Genomic DNA, 15088 nt, shown 5'->3' with positions numbered 1-15088 from the left:
GTCTGATTTATGAGGTGTAGCGTAGGCAAGTTTGGTATGGTGGTAATGGTGATAAGAAATGCTGCTTACTGGTGTAGGTGTATTTTTTATTACTATTACAGAAATGCCACTTCTAGAAAGTGTGCATTTCTCTGTGCTTATGACTCTGATGTTTCTGCAGCTTGACTCCAAGCCACGTCTGTGCAGACTGAAAGTTGGGGCTTTGTGCATACCTTTCAGACAGCCTGTACACAGGCAGGGTGGAGGTGTCATAGAGGTACATCTACATATTGTTGAGTCTTCCTGGGCTGAGAGAAGGGAGAGGCGGGGCACACCTGCATTTGTAAAGGCTGTGCCCTGGCCTCGCACAATAGGGTCGTTTACCCCCCACTGATGTTTGGAGCCTGTGCTGGAGGAGAGAAGGGACACTCCCAGAACCAGTTGTAACTGGTTGGAACCCCTCTCCTCCTCATTGACAAATACACTGTAAACTGAGTATAAGTACAGGGGAATTTTTCCCACAATTTAGACATTCCTTGAACATTCCTGGAACTGGACAGAAGGCTGCTGAGAGGACTCACCAGGACCCACCATGGACTGCTGCTGTTGTGCTGACCTGTGACCCACAGGAGGAACTGCCACTGCGTGTATCCACTCTTTGCGCTGGCCTGTAGCTGGGTTCACCAGCCCTGTGCTCCTACTTCATTTTTGTCTCCAGAGGCAGGGTGTTGTGGCCCCTGACCCCTGTAACCTACCCCAGCACGAGGAGTGCTGCTTCAACAGCTTAGTGCTTGGAATGCGCTCCTGTGTGCCCCCTTTGCACTTCTAAGCACCTTATCCTGGAGGAGATTCACAGCTGCGGCCTGGGCTCCTTAAGAATGCCCCTGCGCTTGTAAGTTTGCTATTTTTGCCTTCAGGGCAATCACCGCCGTGACCCGGCTGTTGCCAGGCAAAGCGCTATCCTTAGTGCCCCCGGGGCACCACCAGGAGAACAGAAAGGAGCGAGCGCGCTCCTATCGTGCCCCCGGGGTGGAGCACGCTTTAAGGAGCGCCCCCCGGGGCACCAACAAGCTTTCACATTAGCCAAACACCGCTGCGGCCCGGGAAGACGAGTATACACTCGTTCACCACATTGGGTGCGGGCGAGTGGACGGAAGCGGCCCCAGGAGGGAGAGAGACCTCATTGGAGGTGTCCTCGGGATCCCAGGGCTGCCCTGAAGAGCGAGGGGAACATTCCTCCTATCCCCGGTCACTGCCATAGGAGCGGGATGCTCCAGATTTTTGCCTGACATTCTTTTGAGGAATGGGGAAGGGAGGCCTCACCGGAGGCCCCTTTCTTTCGCCCCCTTGCTTTCTTGGGCTGGCTTGACCCCCCTCCCTCACAGATGGAGGGTGCCAGCGAAGGCCTGGGGGGAAGCCCCCCAGAGATCGCAGGACCCAGGACGGGCCCATTACAAAATCGGAAAGGGTGCCGACCGCCCCTCTCCCTTAAGAGCCACGTGTGGCCCCTGTGAGCGCATAGGAGGACCAGGGGACCCTACCACGACTTTCCAGGCACTAGGAGTGCCTTGTTCCACAAAATAAGGTACTTTTGGGGACACTGGGAGGGTGGTAGGCTCCAAGGTTATTTTTCTAATGATATATATTGGCTATATGTTCCTGTTATGGGTATGCTAGGCTGATGTATGTTTACTTTCTTATGACTTGCCATATGTTCTCTAATGTTCCTAGTATGGATATTTATGAGGTGTTTATGGTAAGTACATATATTTCTTTATTGTAATTCCTGACTACTGTTTATGTTGCAGAATCCTGAGTACTTACATGTTCCATTGTGACAACTGCTTATTCTTGCAGAGTATTAGTAACTTGTGTAACATTCTGACAACTGCTAAGGTAGCGGGGTATTACTGATGTGTAATGTTTGGTCTAATTATGTTTTGTGCAACACAGTTTATTTTTACATAGCTCAGTGTTGTGTTTACTTTGTGGTGTATATCTTGCATCACTTGTGTGTGTTGTGCAAACGCTTTACACATTGCCCCCGGGTTAGGCCTGACTGCTTGTGCCAAGCTACCAAGGGGGTGAGCAGGGGGTTATCTTGGACGTGTAACTCCCTTGCCCTGACTAGACTGGGTGGGTTCTGCCTGGCTTAGGTGCATACCCTAGCCAACCAGAAACCCCATTTCTAACACATGGCAGCAGTGTATGCTTCCCCACAGACACAGAAAAGAAAAGGAAAACAACGTACAGAATCAGTGAAAATGTGACTGTTTTTTTAAGCTAAACATCAGGTACAGCTACCCATGTGATAGTTGTTTTGTGTATTGATCAAGTTTGTTAGCATCTTCTGATTATAAAAGCCAAAGACCATTGTCAGTGCTTGTTTTGGGCTTGCATAAGAGCCCAAAACGTTTTCGGTTGGGGAGGGATGGCAATATTGGCTATGATGGCTTTTTCCCCAGAAACCCAGCCATATAGGCTCAGCGATGTGTTATCATTGGAGCCTTGCCAGAATAAACCTGAAGCATGCAAAAAATACCATCATTTATTTGATACATTATAATCTACTGCGGCATACTTCTGTCCCATTGACTAACCAGAGCAAACAGTGTAGTAAACCGGAAACCTCACAAAGGCTACAGGAAAACACCGGGATCCTTTTACCTTGGTTAAAATTGGCCAAAGGGCACCATATTACTTAGTTTCTTATTATCTATCACATAAGCAAAGCAATTGAATTTGTGAAAACTAGGATACACTATGACCGTTTCTTTTTTTGTGACCATCATCATTGTATCAGCCCTTTTCTTTTCCGGCATAAACATAAAGACGAAAACTCTTTTTAAAGACATTTCTCTAACAGGGCTTTGATTTTAATTAATACAATTACTTTATCTCATACAGTATCTGAGCTCCAAAGCCTCAGTCATCTTCTGGAATAAGCGGAACACAGGAAGTGTGACCTAGGGACTCGGGCTGCTGACTTTGGAATCCAGGGACCCAGGTTGCCTTGGCGCTTGTCTCTATGTCATGTGATTCTGGGCAAATCAATTGATCTCTGTAGCCCTAGAAATAAAAAATATTGTGTCCAATGTATATGTGAAATACCAACTTGATGTACACAAGCTTGTATCATCACCTCCCAATACCATACATAATGCATAGCGTTCTGTTGCTTCCTAGGTAAGCTTGCTTTCCATGTTAACAAAGGAAGTAAATTCATGCTCTTAGACACCAGTGAAATAGGACAGTAGCCATCACTGATACTACGCTGTACACGCTGAATGCACCAGCACCCAGATGATGATAGAGTAACTTATAGCGCGCACCGCTACTCTTAAGAGTGTCCTGGTGCAATCCTACCGGTCTAAAAAGAAAAAAGCCCTAGATCTGCACAAAAGTTAAGTAAAATAAATGTGACGTCACATGCATTGGTAAGTATGAACTTTAACTTTTGTTAAGCCTGAAGTTGACGCTAGTCCTGCTCTAACTGTGAAAGGCTGCACTGACTGTTTTGACCGCTGCATCAACCTTGAAGTTAAGGGGGTGTGCCGGAAGCAAACATTCAAGAAGGAATGACAGGTGATTCACATGATCCTTGGTTCTATTCCTACATTTTATCACAAACCAAAAGATAAGCCTTTATTTGTATTGCCCACACAGGATTAAAAACCCATAGAAAACAACCATGCAGAATGTAAAATATACCATCTATACGGAGGAGTGGGACATGTGCTAGCACAGTGGTGGTCATAGTGTGTGTCGAGGTTTCCAGCTTTGTTACATCTGCTAATGTAACATTTCCAACCGCGTGACGTCTTCCAGCATTAAGACACGGACCGTGATTATGGGCTTTCAACAAACTGGCTGGCTAGTTCATTGGTGTACATCAATCATGCCATATTGATCAACGTAGGGCATTGTATCATGAAACAGCTCCGAAATAGAATTTTAAAGGTAAAATACATGTCCAAAGAAAAAAAGTTTGCTTTCTTAGTACACAGAGTCATGTCACAAGAAACGGTTGTGACTGCATTATATAAATGTTAAGCCAGACCTAAAATGGTTTATTCTGTATTTTCCACTTTACTTTACATTCAAAAGGCAGCCCTTAGCATTATTGTGGGAGTTGGAACAGTGTGCAAGTTGACCCCATTAAATGGATGTTAAGGAACGGGAGGCACTTTAAAACACAAATACTAATTATTTTAAGTGCATGAAAAATTGTTTTGTTGTCATTGTACTTGGAAAGACAGAATACCTCCTTTAATTATTTCAATGTATATTTAAGAACATTCCGGAATTTTTTTCTAGATGTACCAGCGAGGATATTTTCATTCTCAAGGGAGGGATTTACGGGACCAAGTCCAATGCATTAATCTGACAAAATATATACGATATTTTAAATTTTTTGGAAACCGTTAAAACTTAGGGCCTGATTTAAATCTTGGTGGTATTACCGCCTAGCCGCGTCGACGGCGGACACAAAAAGACCGTCAAGCAAGATGTGTTCCACCCGCTGTATTTAGAGTTACAGTTCTGCAAGAGGACTGAATGGAGACGGATTGCTGATAGAGGGAGACCGTGGGGGAACCCTAATGGACTTCGTACATTGACAGGGGCTATGGAATATAGGTAAGTGACACTCACACACACACACTGTTCATTAGCCATATGTGTACCCCTGACCTACACACTACACAACACACCACATACACACAATAACCCATTGCCATTCCAACACAACACATTCCGTACATGCCAAAAACACACATTGACATATAACCATGATACAACATACACACACTATTGACACTGCACCCACACACAACACAACCACAACAACCAACACAACTACACACTCAGCTACACACACACTCACACACAAGCACAAATACACACATCACAACAACATCCACTGCACAACAACAACACTCACCTGAATGTGTCACACGGCATCACAACATACACAACATCAGTCTCACATGCAAGTGACACACACATATGGAAAGAACCACACCACCCACTCCAGCTCCCTCCACTTCAAATAGCCAGTTCACACACACACACATACACGCACTGACTCACAAAGACAAGAGATAGCACAATCCTACCCGTACAGGTCCCCTTTTTAATGCGCACACATGGACACTATTGTCCAGTGTGAGTGTACCGTCATTGTGCTGCCAGCATTCAATTTCCAATGAATGATGACACCACAATGGCAGTTGTATATTGGTGCAATATACCTGCTGTCTCCCTGTGTCTCCAGCCTTGTGTGACACTACTGCCACCCTGACATATGCATGTCACAGTGATTTTAAAAAATGAAAGCGACTTATATATATGCCTGAGTGGTCTCGACCTCCCTTGCAGTGCCCACCCAACGTACTCTGGCAATGCGGCTTCTCTACTTTCGAGTCTGGCAACCAAGAGGGGTCGTGTTTTCTCCATAGGTCGGTGGAAGCAGTGACAGCAGGTGTTGTCCAGTCATGTCCAGTCAAAAATGGGGGTGGAATGCGGAAAACAGTTGAGTTTTCACCCCCTCCACCAGACAACTCAAACATAGAGGTCGGACCACCACTTTTTTCTTGACGGTATGGCACATCCAAATCTGCACTGCGAAAAAGGTGTCTGGGGTCCCGCTATCAGCCACTTTTCCCTATGGCACCATTGACGCAGGCGGTGTTTCTTGGCAAAGACGGTGGTTCAAATGCGGGCTTTCGTCTATGGGACCACCAACATTTAAATATGGCTCCAGACCGTCGTGGCAGCGGACATGTTTACAGGCGAAAAGTCAACGGTGGGACTGTTACTGCTAAGATCTAAATCAGGCCCTTAATCATTATAGTTGGATAGCAAGTGACCATTAGCAAAATGTGTCCAGAAGAATAATTTCTACAGCCCTGACCCCTTCCTCTCTACCACCACAGCAGACAATGTGTTCAGCCATTTGACTTCACGAGATAAAGGAATGTGGGTGAGGTGACAATAAGGTGATATATGTGGTCTAGTTACTGAGGTGAAGAGTTCAGCAATATGAGACCTACATCCTCATTTGATTAAGTTGTGATCTTGGGCAAGTTACTTTTCTCCCCAATTGGGCTTGCCTACATGAGATTTGTTTTTTAGTATGTGCTATATAAAAAACAGTAGTGAACAATATGTCTGTGAAGAGCAGACTTAAGACACAGGCAAGTGTGCCTGTAGAAAACCAACAGACACATTACTGTTTGCTTTGCAAATACCTTGCAGCAATAATTATCTTGTTTTGAAAGGACAAGTATGCATATTTGACCAAATTCCTCTAATGTAATGTGAGACTAACAAGGAAACAAATGTGTTTTTTTTGGTATCATATCAAATACATTTGTTTGAATCATTTTTTACAGGTCCCTACAAGATAAGGTAGATGTATTTTCCAGGAACATTTTACTAGGAAGTATTTTCCATCTATACTTGTGAAAGATTAGTGCTTCCCCTAATACATTTGCCCTATGATTAAATTATCTATCAAAATTTGGCAAAGGCTGAATTCACAATTTATAACCATCACAAAAAACAGAGGTGTCAGTGAACTTTGTAATACTCTGCTAGTTATTCCAGCCTAACACACTGTCTGGTTCCCTGTGCAATAATCTGTCAATTGATTGATAGTGTCACAATCACACAAATTCAGATTTGGGAACACAATTAGGAATCCGGTTAGCTGGTGACAAAGTACTGAATTTGGGGACTGTGACTCAAAACTGAGGCTGAATGTTAAGTAACTAAAACTCCTATATCCTTGCCCTTCTCATATCCTTTTTTTAAACACTGTTCTACCCTACCATAAGAAATTGGGCTATTAGTTGAGGGGGGTGATAGAAATTGGGTCTCTAGCTGGCTGAGGTATGCACCTTGTCTAAATAGGGCCCACAACCCTAATCAGATTAAGTCAGTTACACTCCCTAAATTAACATGTGCTCACCCTGTAGTAGCTTGGCATAGAGCAGCCAGGCTTAACATAAGAGGCAAGGTGTAAAGTGTTTGTGCAACATTTAATCACAGTAACACAGTGAAAGACATCACAAAAAGACTCTACACTGGTTTAGAAAAATAGATAACATTTATCTGGTTAAAACAAGACCAAATAAACAAAAATCCAATAAGGGTATCACTAGTTGTTAACTTTTCAATAATTCTCAAACAGTGCTTTCAAATGGCTCCTTTTAACACCTTTACAGAAATTTGGTATGCTCCACACTATGACAGTCTCAGCCTCGGAATTCTGGGAGGCGTTTGAGTGCGGCATTCGGACTGTAACAACGTAATTCGCCCCCCCAACTACCCTTGGTGTCATGGGGATTGTGAGCAGACTGCTCAGAATCAGCAACACAGTACCTTAGAAGCAGAGTAGTTGCTCCTGGGTGTCAGCGGGTATCACTCACGGGGCCTGCATTATGAGCAGGTGAATCGCACTAAGGTACGTTTCACAGGTGCAGGTGAGGCTGGGGTACAGCCGCGGTTGGGGGAGTCATGCAGCAATTCGGCCCCGGAAAATTGGTGAGAGTGTGTATCCAGTGTGTTGCAGCTGCTAGGCAACAGGGAGGGGCACCCATGCCGATAGAGGCTTCCAGCGGTGTCCACAGTGGGAGTGCTAATCCTCAGGTGCTTGACCCCAAAGTGGGACGCTCCTTCTCAAGCGCTCGGGAAACGGGAACACTAAGGCAAGCGAAGGACCGGAGGAGTAGAAGCACAGTGGGCTGTGCCATGCACAGGTTGAACGAGGCATCACGCTCTATTCTTCAGTCATACCAGCAACTATCAGGCACACTACTTGCAACTGGGAGTAGTATGAGAGTCAATTGGTACAATGGGTTATTTGGTTCCCAGTGGTGGTCGTGTGTGGACCCATTACTTGTGCAGGCCACACAATGACTCACCTTCCAACATTTGGTTTTCAGCTGTGGGAAACATAGGGGCATATTTATACTCTGTTTGCTCTGAATTAGCGTAATTTTGTTTGAGCATAATACAGCGCAAACTCAATGCCATATTTATATTTTGACACTAGACCCGTCTAGCATCAAAATATTGGTGTTAACGTAATTTTTCGGATGCGTGAAATCTCCTTGTGTCAATGAGATGCAAGGTAAGCGTTCCCGTCCAAAAAATGACTAACCCCCTAGCGCCATATTTATCCACCCGGGCAAAAATGACGCACGTGTGGTAGGCAGACACAAAAAATTATGTTAACACCGATTTGCGTCAAAATTTAACACCTGGCTTAGGGCAGGTGTTACAATGAGGCAAACCCATCACTACTTAAGGAGACCACACAGTAGTAACATTACCAACCCACAGGAGAAGATGGAGGTGATACTGATCCAGCTTGCAAGACCACGCAGAGGACAGTACGAACTACAGCAATCACCACCACTACAATGCTGCCCACAAAGGCATTGCAGGAGGCAGGAGAGGCTCTTCGGAACTAGGAAAACCCTCCTTGGCCTCAGGGACCAGGACATCATTAGGACCTACAGAACTGAACCGGCAAGCCATACTACACCTGCTGCACCACACAGAACCACAAATCACAGCTGCCTGCAGACCCCACACAAAATACCACCTGTGACAAACCTGCTAGCTGTCCTGCACATGCTGACAAGTGGCTCATTCCAAACAATGGGTGCCCTGGTTGCTCGTGTCTCACAGCTGTCGTTCTCTGCATTCCTGCCAAAGGTGTTAGACGCTATTATCTCCCTGACACCACGTCACATCAGCTTCCCCAACACCCAGCAAAAGCAGCAGGAGAAAAAAACAGAGTTTCTATCAAATCCATGGCTTCCCGCATGTGCTCGGTGCAATTGACTGCACCCATGTCCGGCTCGCTCCACCTGCAGCAACCGTGCACTTATACCGGAATCGCAAGTACACGCATTCCATTAATGTGCAGGCCATAGTGGACCAACGGGGACTATTCATAAACATTTTGGCCAAGTATTCTGAGAGTGTCCATGATGTCTCCATATTCCGGCACACTAGGATCAATTCACAATTCCAGGGTGGACAATATGGAAATGGCCTACCTGTGGGTAAGTCAACAAACCTAGCAATATACACACAACACACCAACCCTGTAGGACACACAAGACATACACCACTACATTAACACATGGCCAGGATAACACAGATGTGCAGGTAACAACACATATGCACCATGATGCAGTACAGTACAATCAGTGCACACCACAAACACATACACCCACATGTATGTAACACACCCGCAATTTGACAGGAACACCATGTGAAGGACAGGTGCAGACATGTACCCTTTGCTAACAGAAGAACTACACAGACCACTACAAGTGCCAACAGTTTTCCTACTACGTACACTTCACATACAGTACACAAAACAAAGAATAACACAGCCATGTCAATGGCATACACCATGCCCATGTCATGTAAGTTACATACAGGCAAAGAGCCCTCAAGTCATGCCGTGCAAATCATTGCCAGAACAAACATCAAATTCCAGACAACAGCTGCCTATACCAACTACATCTCATCAACACATACTTGACTAACCTGTAGTGTGCAGAGACATCTGCCTAACACATTGGCTCACACACATAGAAATACAAGATCAATGCCCATCACATACCATGTGCCAGATGTATGATAAGTGGTACCACACCTACTGTAGTGCCATCTCACATGCAACACTTACTGACTCACAACACCATCATGTCTGTACCAGATACAATAAATGGCCCAACATGAGCCAGAATCACTGTCAGACAGTGCAGATCATGGATGCCATAGTGGGACCTTGTAGGAGAAAACAGGACATCACTGACCTCGCATACACAGTGCCAAGGGACACATTTGCTAAGTAACTGAGCTCCTTCCCATAGCCTGCACTGTGCATGTGTTGACAGTATAAGTGCTGATTCATGTGTTGAAAGATAGGAGAGACACTGGTTGTTATGATGATTATCCTGTAACAATGGGATACACACTCTTGGACACCTCATGGCTGCCACAAACATTAGCTGCCAATCTGGATCACCAAGGTACTTATGTAAAAGCTCACAGTGCCATTGTCATAGCCTGCACTGTATGTACAACTTGTAAGATGACCATTTCATATTGACTTGAAGCCACATTGTAAATCGGCCACCCTCCCATGCTGTATGTAGTGTGGAAGGGGTGTGCAATGTGTGTCGCTGCAGGCCTGTCACCACAAGATACATAGCATGATGATGCTGACTCAAATGTAGGTACCACCTAAAACGTGAGGCAGTGCCAGCAACCAACACCACCCCAGGGGTGCTGTTTGCAGGTTGCAATAAGGAAGTAGACTGTGCATTGAACTCAGATGATTGTGCCACCAATGCATGCTGCATACTGCTGCACACACAGAAAGAGCCAATTGGCCAAATTGGCCAAAACAGTATATATATATATATATATATATATATATATATATATATATATATATATATATATATATATATATATATATATATATATATATATATATATATATATATATATATATATATATATATATATATATATATAGGGTGGTGTCCCTTCCTGCACAGATACATCCACCTCCACAAGGCAGCTAGCTAAGTACCCTGGTGCAAGGTAGGTAGTTTAGGTGTACGGCTCCATATGAGCAACTGGCGCAGGGGATAACAAAGGGTTGCCTAGTAACATGTCACACATGGGAAATTCTTGCATAGTCTAAATGTGGCAGAACAGTGCAGCCAATTTTGGAGACGTGTTGTGCATTGTCACTTTTCAATTTCAAAGGCCCTAAGTGTTGCAATGACACAGGTCAAAATGGATGGGATGTCCAGGCTCTGTAGCGCTACCATGTTGCCGCCACATCTGAACCCATTGTGTTGTGAGGATGTGTCATGTCCCCTCTAGTGATAGCACACTGATATAAAGGTGCACTACACAACTAATGGTACATACATTATGACCATCAGTATGGAATCCAAATCATATGTCCCAGGTCCTTGAGATAAACACAAGATTGTCATGTCCAAACCTAGTGCTGAGGAGACATTACACAAGGATAGGAACTCACAGCATACCACATGCACATGAGTCACAACCAACTCAAAATATCAACTGCCATGCTACATGACAAACCTGTTGTAAGCCTTAACAACAACTTACTCCTTTTATCTTTTGCAGTGGATCAGGTTTATGGCATACAGCCATGGATAATGACCCCATCTCCCAACCCAAGCACAACAGCAGAGCATGCATATAATGTGGGACATCGGAGGGTATGGACTATTGTGGAGAGGACATCTGGCATCCCAAACTCCAGATTTAGGTGCCTGGACATCACAGGAGGGAGCCTCCTATGTGCCTCACACAACATCTGCAAGATCATAATGACATGCTATCTTGCACAACATATGTGTGCGGATGAATGTCCCCTTATATGAGCAGGTTGATGACCTGCCTGAGGAGGAGAAGGATGATGGTGGAGAAGAATATGAGGGGGAACAGCACAGCTGTTGGGATACGCCGCAGACTGCACATCGTTGAGAACCTCTTCACTTAGTAATCACGTAACTCACATTGTACATTTTGTCAATAAACACCTCACTTATTCACACAATCCGGCTTTGGTCTCTTCAGTCTCCTCAATTTTGTACCTCAGGACTGTGAGTCTAGCCTCAGGGACCATGTTACAAACACTAATCTGAAGAGTACTGTAGTAACATTACATGTGATGTGTAAGATTGAACTGCTACCATCACACACATCACAAATAGCCTCATCACTTGAATGTGACAACTGAAGGACACAATTTATGGACCACAACATTTTAATTACATCCACGTTGCCAACTTATACAACAATAGCTCATCACACACAACTACAACATGTCCAAATAGGAGGTAAACAAGGGCCCCACACATGAAGCAGTGGATGTCAAAATATGGTGAGGCTTTCATGTTTGAACAGACCACTAACAGAACTCAGTGTGAGAGTTGCAATGGCTGCATGGAGCATGTGTGACAAGGGGGGGACATCATTGGTGGCAATGGCCATCATGATTAGCCCAGGTATGCCAAGCAATGGAAGAAGTTGGGCCTGTGCAGTACCTCCATGAAAATCAGTCCTGCCACTGCCATGGGGCCCAATTCTGACACAGGGTACATATGACCTCACACTTTGCACATACACGTCTATGGAAGGCACATCAGAATGGATGAGAACATATGCAGCTAGGGCTGCAGGTCCACCGCACAAATACAACAACCATCGCTAAATGTAATGAGTTTAATCTGTACCACATATGTACACATGTCATACATATCACACAAGTCATCATAAACTCAAGATCAAAATATGGAGACAGTTGTCGGGTAACATTTCCTAGACAGCATTCATCAGCCATCATCAACAATGCCCGAGCTGTGTATGTCGTCTAAAATGTTATGCTCTGTAAGACGACTAAACACATCACATCACATCACATCAGTAAACACAATTCACAATCACATACCATCACTGTTGTGGAGAGGACATCTGGCATCCCAAACTCCAGATTCAGGTGCCTGGACATCACAGGAGGGAGCCTCCTATGTGCCTCACACAACATCTGCAAGATCATAATGACATGCTATCTTGCACAACATATGTGTGCGGATGAATGTCCCCTTATATGAGCAGGTTGATGACCTGCCTGAGGAGGAGAAGGATGATGGTGGAGAAGAATATGAGGGGGAACAGCACAGCTGCTGGGATACGCCGCAGACTGCACATCGTTGAGAACCTCTTCACTTAGTAATCACGTAACTCACATTGTACATTTTGTCAATAAACACCTCACTTATTCACACAATCCGGCTTTGGTCTCTTCAGTCTCCTCAATTTTGTACCTCAGGACTGTGAGTCTAGCCTCAGGGACCATGTTACAAACACTAATCTGAAGAGTACTGTAGTAACATTACATGTGATGTGTAAGATTGAACTGCTACCATCACACACATCACAAATAGCCTCATCACTTGAATGTGACAACTGAAGGACACAATTTATGGACCACAACATTTTAATTACATCCACGTTGCCAACTTATACAACAATAGCTCATCACACACAACTACAACATGTCCAAATAGGAGGTAAACAAGGGCCCCACACATGAAGCAGTGGATGTCAAAATATGGTGAGGCTTTCATGTTTGAACAGACCACTAACAGAACTCAGTGTGAGAGTTGCAATGGCTGCATGGAGCATGTGTGACAAGGGGGGGACATCATTGGTGGCAATGGCCATCATGATTAGCCCAGGTATGCCAAGCAATGGAAGAAGTTGGGCCTGTGCAGTACCTCCATGGAAATCAGTCCTGCCACTGCCATGGGGCCCAATTCTGACAAAGGGTACATATGACCTCACACTTTGCACAGACACGTCTATGGAAGGCACATCAGAATGGATGAGAACATATGCAGCTAGGGCTGCAGGTCCACCGCACAAATACAACAACCATCGCTAAATGTAATGAGTTTAATCTGTACCACATATGTACACATTTCATACATATCACACAAGTCACCATAAACTCAAGATCAAAATATGGAGACAGTTGTCGGTTAACATTTCCTAGACAGCATTCATCAGCCATCATCAACAATGTCCGAGCTGTGTATGTCGTCTAAAATGTTATGCTCTGTAAGACGACTAAACACATCACATCACATCACATCACATCAGTAAACACAATTCACAATCACATACCATCACTGTTGCATAGTACTGACTGCCATACATATGTGGATACACTGTTGTCACACATGCATACACTGCATGACGTGCAAATATTTGCATGCTTTTGATTCTGCAACACACACATTGGTGTAACAGATCAATCACACCCTATCACATTGTTGCATGGACTACCACATGTGGACATACACAAAATGCCACACTGCAGCCAAGCCCATTCCCTTTGTATGTTGATACAGGGTGCTTCCATAGACAATGGAACAACATGACGCAATCAGAAATAGAGTCAAAAAAATTTGACGCAAATGCAGTGAAAACGTCTGCAAACACAAAGTATAACACCCATGGGCCCTTAGCGTGAATTCCACCTTCGCACTCATCTCAATGCTGATTTTCTGTTAATTTGACGCATGAAGGTAATGCGTCAAAATAAAAGATGCATGTAGGTCATGCGTCTGAAATACTCACGAAAAATCACATGTGTCAAATAATACACGCATAACTGAAAACGTGAACCACGGGACAGGAAGTGATGTAATAGGAAATCCTGTCTACAGGCATGGTACAGTGGGTTTACTATAACTTTCTCTTTACAGTCTGTGCCTCTTTTGACTGTGTAGTTGTGTCCTGGAGTTGGTGGTGTGTTCCTGCTCTGTATTGTATCTTGTTGTGTCCTTCCTGTTGTGTTTTTTGTATTTTTGACTGAATTTTCTCCCAGTGTTTGTAAATTTGTGTGTTTTTTGTATCTGTCATGGCACTTGTACAGTGAGGTATCTGTCCAGGATAGTTGATAAGTTGCGTTAGTTGGGATTATTTTTTTGGTCCTTAAGTTTCCCTTATTTTCATGTTGTTTATATTCATTATTGTTGTCAACCTGTACCTGATAGATATGTCTGGTAGGGGGAGGTTGACAAGGATGGGGGAGAAGGAGCTGGGAGGCTTTGTGTGGCTGGTAGCCCACTACCTGCCATTAATGTTGGAGATGAGGGGCTGTGTGATCCAGGGCTCCAGGATGGCGGCGAGGCGGCTGTGGTGGGGAAAGGTGCTCCACCACCTGAAGAGAGTGTTCCCCAGCAGCCACAACAAGAACAAGCTGAAGCATCGCTAGGCAGATCTGGTGGCCAGGGAGCAGGATCTGCTTGACCATCTTGGTGTGGTGATGGGTGGCCCTGTTGGTGAGTCTCCCTTTGGCATACTATTTACTGTTCACTGCTCTTGAATGACAGTAGCAGATGTGTTGGCGTGCTGCATGCTAGTCTAGGCATGGAGTTCACATGTCCTACCATTTTACCAATGCAGGTCAGATGTTTGGTGAGTCATGCACAACCATCACTAAGTCACACATTTCAGA

At 44.6% G+C, this 15088-nt stretch overlaps 1 protein-coding gene across 1 annotated transcript in view; it reads right to left on the bottom strand.

Annotated features, from left to right (window-relative positions):
* The window catches only part of AIG1 (androgen induced 1), a 1628904-nt gene that overhangs the window by 378163 nt on the left and 1235653 nt on the right, over nucleotides 1-15088 (bottom strand). The window lies entirely within an intron of this gene.

Source organism: Pleurodeles waltl, chromosome 5, assembly GCF_031143425.1.
Source record: "Pleurodeles waltl isolate 20211129_DDA chromosome 5, aPleWal1.hap1.20221129, whole genome shotgun sequence".
Classification (NCBI taxonomy): Eukaryota; Metazoa; Chordata; class Amphibia; order Caudata; family Salamandridae; genus Pleurodeles; species Pleurodeles waltl.
The sequence above is the reverse complement of the archived record's forward strand: the minus strand, read 5'-3'. Positions and strand labels throughout refer to the sequence as shown.